Below are 12818 nucleotides of genomic sequence, written 5' to 3'. Positions count from 1 at the left end.
GTATGCTTCATTTATATTGGACTAAAGGAATTGTGCATCCTTATGTGTATGAAATTGATGGACAACCTAGTGAGCATATATCATGGAGGCACCGTAGAAAGAGATCGCTATGGATATGTTGAGTTTGTTGACATGTAAAGTGTGCATGTGTTATTCAATGAGAAGCCTTCATTTAGTGATTTGGTTTCAAGAGCTCGGGAGAAGCTACGTTGCCATGATGATGATGGCATCGCAGTTGAGGGTGTACTTCACCTAGGTTCCCCTCCCAACATCCTTAGGAAGATGATCTCAATTGGGTGTGCAGACCAGTGGAAGAACTATGTGAGTTCGGCTATGGAGTGCTAGTTCTAAAGTTTGGACGTGGTTGTGTGTCGGGTGTTAGTTGATCCCATCCCTCATGGGTTTTCCCCACCAATGGGTCAGCAGGCACACTTTGACCCTCCCATCTTAGGACCTGATATGGATGTGGAGGTTGTACCTATGGTTCCTGATGCTCAATCTGCCCCTAATGAGTTAGTTGGAGATGCTTGTCAGAGTCATGATGTTGTGGCAGATCCTCCTCATGAGATCCCTTTGACACAGAATCATTCGAGTAAGTGTCTTATCCGCATGGTTATTGGGAGCTTACCTCCTTTCCTACATCCATTTTTTCATTCTTTCCTTATTTTTCTACTTATGTTGCAAGAGACATTCCTGACAATGTGGATGTGTCCTCTATTGCTGCGCAAGTGCACTATAGAGATGGATTCCGTGGCTCCAATAGTATTGAAATTATGAATGATTCAGAGCCATATGAGATGGCAAGGGCTCTTGATTCTGATGATGATCGCCCTGTTGGAGAGCTGACAGAGAGTGATGTTGAGATGCTGAGGCGTATCTTTCTCGGCCGCCGTGATCCAAGAGTTCACGAGTTCAATGATCTTACTCATTCTGATTAGGCGTGTGCAGAAGGACGTTATGATGAGCTCTTAGAAGCTCCTGAGGCCAGCTCTAACATGGTAATTAAGAAGGGTAGGGTATTCAAGGACCTCTCTGCATTGAAGAGGTGGTTGCAGGCGTTTGTAGTGATATGAAAGAGACCTTATAGGTCTTATATTCATATGCGGAGCGTCGTTACACAGTTATGTGTGACAAGAAATGCTGCCCATAGAGGGTTTGTGCAAGGAAGCAAAAGGTCATCAGAAAGTGGAAGATGACAAAAGTTGTCGGGCCACATAATTATGTTGACCATGTGCTGACACTGAAACATCGATAGTTGACATCTACCCTCATTGCCAAGCAGTTGATGGGAATATTGCAGGAAGAAGCCAACATGAAGGTTAGGACAATTATCGGGATCGTTGAGGCGTTGTATGGAGGTTATGTAATAACTTATGGTAAAGCTTGGAGGGCTAAGCAGCGAGCGTGGAAGATGATATATGGGGACTAGGAGGATGAGTATGAGCAGCTGCCAGTACTTTTTAATGCAATCAAACTGGTGAATCTAGACATGCATTATGAGTACATCTCAAAACCAAATGCATGGAAGGATGGGAGGCAGATATTCTTCTGTGCTTTCTGGTGCTTCCCTTGGTGTGTCGAGGCCTTTAGGCACTGTTGTCCCATCTTCTCCATTGATGGTACGTTCTTGATTGGCAAATACTAGGACATACTTTTTATAGCCATATCCTGTGACGTGAACAATAAGTTGATTCCTTTGGCATTTGCTTTGGTTGAGAAGGAGAACAATGATAGTTGGGGATGGTTCTTGAGGCTAGTCTGGATACATGTGGTTGGACCTGGCAGGGAGGTTGGCGTCATATCTGATAGGCACCAGGGCATACTTAATGCCATGCGAGAGCAGATAGAGGGGCATGAATCTTTGCACCATCGTTGGTGTACTCGGCACCTTGCCGAGAATCTACTCTAGAAGGATGGTGTGAAGGATAACTTTGATCTATTCTAAGAGGCTGCTCGATAGCTTGAGGATAAATACTTTCAGAAAAAGTTGGAGCAGGTCAGAACCACATCAAATACAGAAGGTAGACAATGGCTCACAGGTTTGATGAGGGATTTAGATAAATGGACAAGAGCTCACGACACTGGTGGATGGAGGTACGAGTTTTAGTGCAGCAACATGGCAGAGTCATTCAATAAGTTGCTATTGGGGATACGTGGTATGCCCGTGAATGCAATCGTTCAATTTACCTTCTATAAGCTTGTTGCCTGGTTCAACGATAGACACACCCATGCATTGAAATTGCGGAGTGATGGAAAGATATGGGCTCTGAAACCAAAGGCACACCTAGAGAAGGCAAATGAAAGGGCTGACACACATAAGGTTACATGTTTTGATCATGCTATAGGGACTTATCAGGTCGAGCATAGGGGCGGTTGAAAGGTTCTAATGGCTAGAGGGGGTGAATAGCCTATTAAAAATTTCTACAACAACACTTAACAAATCGATTAAACAATTATGAGGCGAAGTAAGTTGAAAGCATCTAGACCCCTAGTTGGGTTTTGGTGATTAATGACAATACAAGGTTACTATGACTAACGTGTGTTTTGTAGAGATAAGTAAGTTAGGTCATGGTAATGGAGATCAATTGGGCAATCAAGGTTGTCATGCCCCTACGATGGAAATCGTTTCGATTTTTAAAGGATGGACGACAAGGTTAAGGATGACTAGTTCGAAGTGTCGATTAAAGTTGGAGTGACACTTAGAGTAGTTTAGGACTTTGTTTTTCCTTTGGCCGCACTATTAAGGGGGGTATGGATGGGTAGCTTGACCTAGGTGAGTCTAGTGAGTTAGATGTGGTGCACACTTGTTAAAACTAGCTCTAGGTAGCTCCTATGAATGCATAAGATTCTTTGGAGCAAACTTCATTCACATATGATCGAGAGTTGGAAGTGAATGGAGGGTCAAATGCTGACCGGACGCTGGCCCCGGTGCGACTGGACGCTGGCCGCAGGGTCTGGTCAGTTCATTTGATCAACAGACTGCGTTCGGTGCAACCAGACGCTAGAGAGGTCAAGTGATCGGACGGTGAAAGGCAGCGTCCGGTCGACTCTAGTAAGGTTCCAGAGAAGGGAATCTACGACCGGACGCGTCCGGTCAGTATTGACCGGACCCTGAGGGTTCAGCATCTGGTCGAGTCTAGTAAGGTTCTAGTAAGGGTTTAATGCAACCGGACGCGTCCGGTCAGTGGTGACTAGACCCTGCCAGCATCCGGTCAACACATTTTCACTAGTTCGTGGGTTGAACTGACTAGAGCGTCTGGTCACCCCGCAGAAGCTTATAACAGTTTGTTTTTCAGGCTGCCTTATAAATAAAAGCTCCACTCGTGTGTGGAGTCACTTTTGCTCATTCCAACAGCTGAGAAACACGTTTGTGAGTGCCAAGAAAAGCAAGGTCCTAGTGAGGTGATTGAGATTTTAGAATCCAAGAGAGTAGCCTCATTAGTGAATCAAGAGTAGCCAAGTGTGCATCCATCTTCTCATTAGGCTTCACGTGGTCAAGTGAGAGTTCATGCTTATTACTCTTAGTGATCGCCATCACCTAGACGGCTTGGTGGTGATTGGGAGCTTGGTGATCACCCTGTGGAGCTTGTGGGTGACCCAACTCAAGTTGTTAGCGGCTTTGGGTGATTTGCCCCGACGGAGTGTCGAAGAATCAACCCATAGAGAGCACTTGATCCTTGCGTGGATCAAGGGGGAGCTACACCCTTGCACGGGTGCTCCAACGAGGACTAGTGGGGAGTGACAACTCTCTGATACCTCGGTAAAACATCGCCGCATTCCTCTCTCTCCATTTACTTTGAGCATTTACTTTGTGCAATTCAATACATGTTCTTACATTCATAGAATTGCCATGCTAGTGTAAGTTTGGAACATAGGTTGCAAGTCCTTTGTGCGTTAGAGTAATAGAAACACTTTTCTAGGCACAAGGGGTTAATTGGGCTAACCGTAGGATTTAATTATTACAAGAAAATTTAGAATTAGCCCAATTCACCCCCTCTTGGGCATCTTGATCCTTTCACAAGTATTGTACTATCCTACTAAAATTGCAAACCACCTACCATAATTCTAGTTTATATAGTTTCTATCCACACAATAGCTATGTCACCACACTAAGTTAGTGTGCTCTCAAATGCTAACTAAAGAGCCACACTAACCAAACTAACAAGCTCTCACAACTAGCTACACTAAAGAGCTTGACAACTAGTTTACGATATTGTAAAGAGAGAGAGCAAGATAGTTATACCGTCATGTCGAGGAGTGAACCAATCAATCACAAGAATGAATATCAATGAAGACCAATCACCTCAAAATCAAATGATGACACATTGATTTTTTACCGAGGTTCACTTGCTTGCCGGCAAGCTAGTCCTCGTTATGACGATTCACTTAGAGGTTCACGCGCTAATTGGCATCACACGCCAAACCCTCAATAGGGTGCCGCACAACCGACACAGGATGAGGATCACACAAGCCACGAGCAATTCACTAGAGTACCTTTTGGCTCTCCACCAGAGAAAGGTCAAGAAACCCCTCACAATCACCACGATCAGAGTCAAAGACAATCACCAACCTTCGCTCGATGATCCTCCCTGCTCCAAGCCATCTAGGTGGCGGCAACCACCAAGAGTAACAAGCGAATCCTGTAGCAAAACACGAACACCAAGTGCCTCTAGATGCAAACACTCAAGCAATGTACTTGGATTCACTCTCAATCTCACAAAGATGATGAATCAATGATGGAGATGAGTGGGAGGGCTTTGGCTAAGCTCATAAGGTTGCAGTGTCAATGCAAACGGTCAAGAGAGTGAGCTAGAGCCGGCAATGGGGCTTAAATAGAATCCCCACAAAATAGAGCCGTTGTACCCCTTCATGGGGCACTGCTCGGGGCGACCGAACGCTCCGGTCAAATCGACCGGACGCACCCTACCAGCATCTAGTCAACGGATGGCTGCCACATCATCCCTCTCTTCAAATACTGAGTGCCCGATCCCAACGGTCAAGTGATAACCAGACGCAGCACAGTGCCATGACCGGACACAAGACCCCACTGTCCGATCATTTCTAGTAAGCCTCCACTCGCGATCGGATGCATCCGGTCATGACCGACCAGACTCACCTAGCGTTTGGTCACTCACTGTCTCCTCTGTGCGCTGCCACACCAGTAGGACCGAATGCACCCCACCAGCGTCCGGTCACAAAGTGACCCAGCATCCAGTCGAAGATCGACGCCAACATCTTCACTGCTTCCACTGATCGGACACACCGGTCCAGTTGAGGCCAGCGTCCGGTGCACTCTGTGAAACCCTGTCTTTTTCTATATAGTGCACCGGTGGCACCGTCGGACTGACACTCCACCGATGAAGTTTCTTACCCTTGCTCCCAAGTGCTAAACACAATGTGTATCACCTTTGTGCAGGTGTGTTAGCATATTTTTCACAAACATTTTCAAGGGTGTTAGCACTCCACTAGATCCTAAATGCATATGCAATGAGTTAGAGCATCTAGTGCTACTTTGATAACTATATTTTGATACGAGTTTCACCCCTCTTAATAGTATGGCTATTGAACCTAAATGTGATCACACTTGCTAAGTGTCTTGATCACCGAAATAAAATGGCTCCTACCACTTATACCTTTGCCTTGAGCCTTTTGTTTTTCTTTTTTCTTTTTCAAGTCCAAGCACTTGATCATCATTATGTCATGATCTTCATTTGCTTCACCATTTGGAATGTGCTACCTATCTAATAATCACTTTGATAAACTAGGTTAGCACTTAGAGTTTCATCAATTCACCAAAACCAAACTAGAGCTTTCAGTGGTACAACGTCCGACGGCGAGGTCCGAGAGTCGAGGATGCATGTGGTAATCCTCCAAGATTTCACATGCACTTGTTGTAAACTAAGGCAATACCACTTTCTATGGACTATAATTATGGACTATGTGGACTATTAATATGCTCATGTATATGGTTTCAGATGAATGTGGCATATATTTGTATGTTTGAACATGTTGTATTGATGTTAAATATTCATCTCATATTTGTGTATGGATTGCATAAAAAAATAGGGGAAATTTTGCCAAAATTTTATGCCTAAAGTACGTATTAATCAGCGACATCAGTTTTTCCAGTTCATTAAGTAATCAATTTAATTTTTGTTATGAGTATGCATGTGTGCCTCTCGGCCTACCGCATTGGTTGAGATTATCTTTTCTTTCATGCAAAAGAACCAAACATGATTATGTATCACATTGGTTGAGATTTTCTTTTCTTTCCTTTCATTTTATGCAAAAGAACTGAACGTGATTGAAGTCTGAAATCGAATAGGCTTTTCAGTCATGTCACTATCGAATATACTTTTCAGTGTCCTTCGAAATAGTGATTGAAGTCTGAAATCGAATAGGCTTTTCAGTCATGGAATCTAGGCTCTCCAGTATCCTACGATGTAGGCTTTTTAATAATTCTGAATAGACTTTCCAGGAGCATTTACAACACAATACAACGGCTAGCAAACCTGCCTCCACCTATATATATACGTTCTTGGATACATTGCTAACCAAAAGAAAAACTAAACTAGTATTCAATTTTGTTGGAGTAGGAATGTTTGGAGGGTCATCTAGAGGAAAGGGTTTTGGTAGTGGGAGAGAAAAGGGGGAGGGGACGAAGGGAACTCCCATTATGTGGGAGGGGTCTCTTGGGCCTGATTTCTTTGAGAAACCAGTGTATCAGTTTCTCCCTGAGAGGTAGAGTGATTTCACTAAAGAGTGTCCCTCTCATATGATACTGATAACAGGAAGGAAGATTGGTCAAAATGCATGCATGGTGAGGACTGCTTAGTGCAGATATTCACCGAGGGGATCGACTGAGGTCGTCGCTTCTTCAAATGCCCGCGAGCACTTGGAATGTTGCTATTACATTTCGTTTGTTAAATATGTTTCTCGAATACTCTTACAACTCATAAGGACATACTTATTGTAGTCTTTCGAGTTCGAAGAAAACTGTGGGTTCACTAGGTGGGTCGATCATTAACCAATTTATCGGCATCAGCAGTACATCTACTACCTACAGGACCAAATATTCGATTTACAAAGGGAAGTTAGCAGCGGGTACAAGAAAGACGAAGACGACGGCAACAACAATGGTGCACGTTTATAGGAGGCACTCTGCAATGATCCATATTGCACCTGCCCTACTTACAAGAACAAGGGGCCTCCGCCGTCACCCCCGCCACCACCACCACCAACAATGGGAGACTACTGTGGAGAAGGTGCAACATAATTTGCTATGTGGCCACACTACTAGGATGATCCTATCTTATTCACATGGCACATCCATGTGTTTGTTGTTTGGTTTAATTACCTAAGTCATGTTAGGTTTAGTCGAAGGAACTATGTACTCTTGTTTGGTACATGTTCTCACATGCCATTTCGTATGCTTGTTGTTCGCTTCAATTACCTAAGGCATGTTAGGTTTAGTTCATGACCTCTATACCCTAGTTCGGTACATGTTCTCACATGCCATTTTCATGTGTTGTGTGTGTTGAATTATATAATGCCCTACTTCGTTAGGTTTTGTTTGCAGCACGTGATCACATTTCACTACGTCCGCAATATTAAACTGAGTATTATGACCACAAATAATGAAAATAACTACATAATGTAAAATAACTACATAATGTAAAGTCCAATACTATGACACATTAAACAACACAATAATACTAGAAGTACGTGCCAACAAATTAAATAACTCAGTATATGACCTAAGCATGCCCATACTTAAAGTGCACTTACATGACAACGCAATAAAAAGTCCAACAGTAGACAACTTTGTTCATGAATAAATCATAGAACTAGCAAGTAATGGAGACTACTGAGTGCAACGAGACCACTTTCCTTCCTCAGGACATCGAGATTCTCCTCCATCGCTGCTTTCGCTCGACGTGCACGCTCAAGCTTCATTCTCCCTCTTCCTCCCTGTACGCAGCAACACGCCTCCTTTCCTCCTCTTCCTTGTGCTCTTTTTCTGTAGCCTCCTCTCTGTGTCTCTTCTTCATCATCTCCTTATCCTCTGTCTCCCACCGTAATAGTTTATGCATCCATTTCTTGTCTTTAGGCTCGATCTCAGTATCGATCCACTGCTCAAAATCACAGAGCGGTGGAGGGGTCTGCAACAAATACAATTGTTACAAAACAAAAAAATCATTGCAAGATGTCATATGACACAAAATAATTATTACACGACATCAATTCCTCACCATCTTATTAATGCGGCGATGACGAAGTGTAGGCTCAAACGTAAAATTGGAACACATCCAATACCTCTGCCTATACGTGTCCTCTTCATCGGACTTGGCTACCTTGCAAGGATCGCCGCAAAAGCACATGGACACTGGAACACCACTAGACAGAGGCAATGGGTCGAAGGCTATTTCCGGTCATTCGACCATAACTATAATTTAGCTATTTTCGTTCTAAGAACCGAAAGCTATTAACATTAAACCATACACCTAGAGTTTTTCATTTGATCCACAACAATGAACCCATAACATAACAACGTGCGCTGAAGTTACCTTAGTTTGCTAGCTTTTTCCACGTCTTGGCATCCTACGGTTGTATAATATAAATATTAAAATTACATGAAACCCTAAGTAATGACGATTCTTAAGTTAAAAAATTCGACTAATATATACCGAATCGATGTGAAAAAAATAAGGATGGAGCGATGATACCTTGCTCTCGAAGATCTACGAATCAAATCAAAGTTTCCAAGGTTCAATATGCCGATCCGTGAGGTAGGGCAAAGTGGGGAGAGAAAAAACCCGAGAGGAGGAGAAAGAAGAGGTAGAAGGCTCGGGCCGGAAGGTTGGACGCCGAGTTAAAACACCATCTCGATGCCATAGATCTTGGCGCCAATAACCACGGCGCCAAGCTCGGCGCTAGTAACCCTGACGCCATGTTGCCTGCTAGGTCAGCGTCCACGCCGTCAATGTGGCTCCGACCTAGGCGCCGAATCCTTTGGCGCCGAGACTTGTAAGCTCAGTGCCATCAATGATGACGTCGAACTAAGAGTCTAGATTTTAAAAGTATACCTCTAGGGACATAATTATGAAAAACTTTCCAAAAAAAAAAGAGAAAAAACAAAAAATTCGGTCGGGGCAGCAGCGAGCCGCTGCAGCAGGCAGGAACGAACGAACATGCAGTTAAAAGCGTCAGCAGCACACCACGCTGCACTGCAGTGGTGCTGGGTGCAAGCTGTGCAGCCCGTGCTCTGCACCCTTGTTACACCGCACCAAAGACGCAAAGACTTTCAGCGGCGACATCGATCAGCATTCAGGAGGCGGCCGTCCTCCTGCCATGTGGCCAAGGAGCACCATGAGTCCCCATGACGTCGCTGCCGCCGGCCCGGTGCCGGCATTGAAGGTGAAGCAGCAGCCGCTGGATCATGATGAGTGCATGTGACGGAGGAAGGCCAGACGCCCACGGAGGAAGGCCAGACGCCCGGGACAAATAATGTTTTTTCTCTCACGCCAAATCAATAAATAGTATTTTTAACTATAGCTTTTTAGCGAAAGGAGCAGGACCAAAAGGCGGTGCCCGTGCCGAAACGGGGGCCTGGAACGCCCAGCCTTTTGCAGCGACGTTGCCCTGCTTGCTTGTATTGCACCCGCGCGTGAAGGGATCCAGACTCCCCGAGAGCATGCATGCTGCCGTGTCATGGTCTATTGCTCTCCGCCGACTACTAGTAAAGCAATGAAGTGAAGATGCTAGTTCTATGTTCACAAGTAATTTGACCCTGATGCTGTGACGACAGCGGCCACTAGCTAGTGCTAATTATATGCTTAGGTGATCATCAGCCATTACTTATAATGGCCCTGTTCGTTTTTCTTATGATCGGTACTTTTCAGCTTGTTTTTTCAGTTGGAATCGTATTTTTTCTTACAATAAATTAGCCGGAACAGTATTTCAACTTGTTTTTTCAGCGAAGCAAACGGAGCCGATATATATTCCTACGAGTTTGGCAGCAGAAAGACAGGAGTAGTACTGCTTTCTTTATCTTTTTTCCGTCTTTTTTCCAGGAAAGACGAGCTACTGCTGGCACCAAGGACAGCAAAGTGGATTCCGATCTCCTGTCGGGGTCATATACGTAGTAGACCATTAGGCCCCTAGGGTTTTGTTGTTTCTTTTCGTTTGTTAATGTAAAGAGGGAGATATTTTTCTACCACCTTTCTTTCTTTTGGTTGGGTGTGACTGCGAGCCTTGGATTGGAATTCGACTGGACTGATCGCCATTCGTCAACCACCGCTCTGCCCGATTCCAACCACTGCCTTGGAAAAGATTGTCTGCATCTGGGCCTGATAGGCCGCAAGTGGCCCAACCAAACTTACAGTACTAACCATCACGATGGCCCAAGCAAACTTTCCTACTACTAACTCTCTGAAAACGCCGAGTACACACTGCGACAGGAGCAGCTGATCGTAGCCAAGGCTGATTTGTTGCCCGAACCAGTCCATCTTTGCACCATTTGCATGTTTCACCTTATTCCGCTGTCATGTTTGATTCCCCGCCTCATACACTCTGCCTGCTTCGTTTCATTCCGCTGCCCTCCACCATTCCGCACGGCTCCGTCTTCTCAATTTTCATTTCCTTCGCGATACATGACGACACGATGCACCCATAGTATAAGGGCCCATGTGTCACACACTTAAAACTCTTATCTATGCATGCAACCAAACAAGATCGCATCTCATACTGAAACAACAACAAAGACAACCAAACACGACTGGGTGCACGATTTGAGCATGCATCTAACAATCCTGGGCTGCCTCTCTATCCCGGCTCCCCATCACCAAAGCAACCGATCACGCCCTAAAAAATGCTGATTGTAGCCAATAGTTATCATAGTACTGCGTTACAACAAAAAATGGTGTTAGTCAAAGAGGAATTTTCAGAGTTTCTCTGTTTCGAAACGTACGCTGTCAAACCGGTCCATGTTTCTGTGCTGGTACACTATGAAGTGTCCTAACCGAGAAAGATTAGGTAATAAAGGCCCCGTTCGCTGGTCTGAAACTTGGCTGAAACTGGCTGAAAAATACTGTTCCGGCTGAAACTGGCTGAAAAACACTGTTCCGTCTGAAAAAAGAAGCCAAACAAGCCATTTTTAAGACAAGCGAACGGGGCAAAAGTGGGAGCTGTACTGACTAACAAACTTCCTATGCTGACGCTGCTTCTGCAATCCTGCAATACCTAAAAGCGCTCGAGAGAGTCTGCGGTTGCACAGCTTCTGCCGTGCTTAAATTGAAGCAAGCAACAGCGGCAGAGACGCCAGCTCCATGCATAATTCCATATCAATGTTCCATTGTATTTCAGATACCATTGTCGGGTTCACATCTGAAAACCAATAGACAAGGCAATCTCAGGCTGCTGTTTGGCACACTGTATCTCTGTGTTCTCCGGAGCATTGCAAATGTACCACAAGGCATGATCACATCAGTGAGAGCAGTTACATCATTCTATGCGCGTGGCTGTCCCAGTGCGACTGTGGTCAGCATGAACGCATGCACTTAGGCTTTCAGAATGACATGAATAGATTCATAACAAGCAGTCAAGCATTCAATTACGATAGACGATAGAAATCGTGTATATTCCATCATAAGTGTCGTGTATATATATACTATAGCTTCCGTATCCAACCGACTAACAGAAGCATTGTTCGGTGGATAAAAATCAAACGCCAATCGAGGCCAGACTTGCCAAAACAGTACACGCCAATCAATCAAGGGCTAAACAAGGATACACGCCAATCAATCAAGGGCTAAACAAGGATACAGTGCCATGCAAGGATTTATTTGTCTAACACCCCCCGCAGTCTCAACGTCGTCCTCAGCCACGAACATTGAGACTGGACCGAAACTCGGTGAAGACAGATGTCGGCAGCCCCTTGGTGAAAATATCGGCGTACTGAGACGAAGTAGGAACGTGGAGAACTCGAACAGCTCCAGCAGCAACCTTGTCCCGAACAAAATGAAGATCAATCTCAATATGCTTGGTGCGCTGATGCTGAACTGGGTTCGTCAACAAATAAGTAGCGCTCACGTTGTCACAGTAGACGATAGATGCCTGGTGGACAGGACAGTGAAGCTCAAGGAGAAGTTGGCGCAACCAGGTCACCTCGGCAACAACATTAGCAACCGCCCTGTATTCAGCCTCGTCGGCTGACGCTTGGAAGACCAGGAAACCAAATTATCACCCAGGAAAACAACATACCCGGATGTGGAGCGCCGTGTATCAGGACAGCCTGCCCAGTCAGCATCAGAATAAGCCGTCAAGGAGGACACAGTGGAGGAGTGCAGCTGTAAGCCAAAGTCCAGAGTACCACGGACATAGCGCAGGATCCGCTTCACCAAAGCGAGATGAGGCTCATGGGGTCATGCATATAGAGACATACTTGTTGAACGACATATGCAATGTCAGGTCGGGTGAAAGTGAGATACTGTAGGGCGCCAGCAAGGGCGCGATAATCAGTCGCATCAGGCACAGGGGCACCATCACTGGAAAACCTTGGCAGAAGTGGCAATAGGGGTAGAACAGGGCTTGCAATCAGACATACCAGCTCGCTCCAGAATATCTAGCATATACTGCCGCTGAGAGAGAAACAGCCCGCCATCACGCCTAGAAAGTGATGAAGAGGGCCCAGGTCCTTCACCGAGAACTCCTGAGTCAAGGCAACAATAATGCGTCGAAGAAGAGCATTGGACGAGGCGGTGAGGACAATGTCATCAACATATAGAAGTAAGTATGCCAAGTCAGAGCCATGATGGTAA

The sequence above is a fragment of the Miscanthus floridulus genome, chromosome 5, assembly GCF_019320115.1.
Source record: "Miscanthus floridulus cultivar M001 chromosome 5, ASM1932011v1, whole genome shotgun sequence".
Classification (NCBI taxonomy): domain Eukaryota; kingdom Viridiplantae; phylum Streptophyta; class Magnoliopsida; order Poales; family Poaceae; genus Miscanthus; species Miscanthus floridulus.
This window is presented reverse-complemented; position numbering follows the sequence as displayed.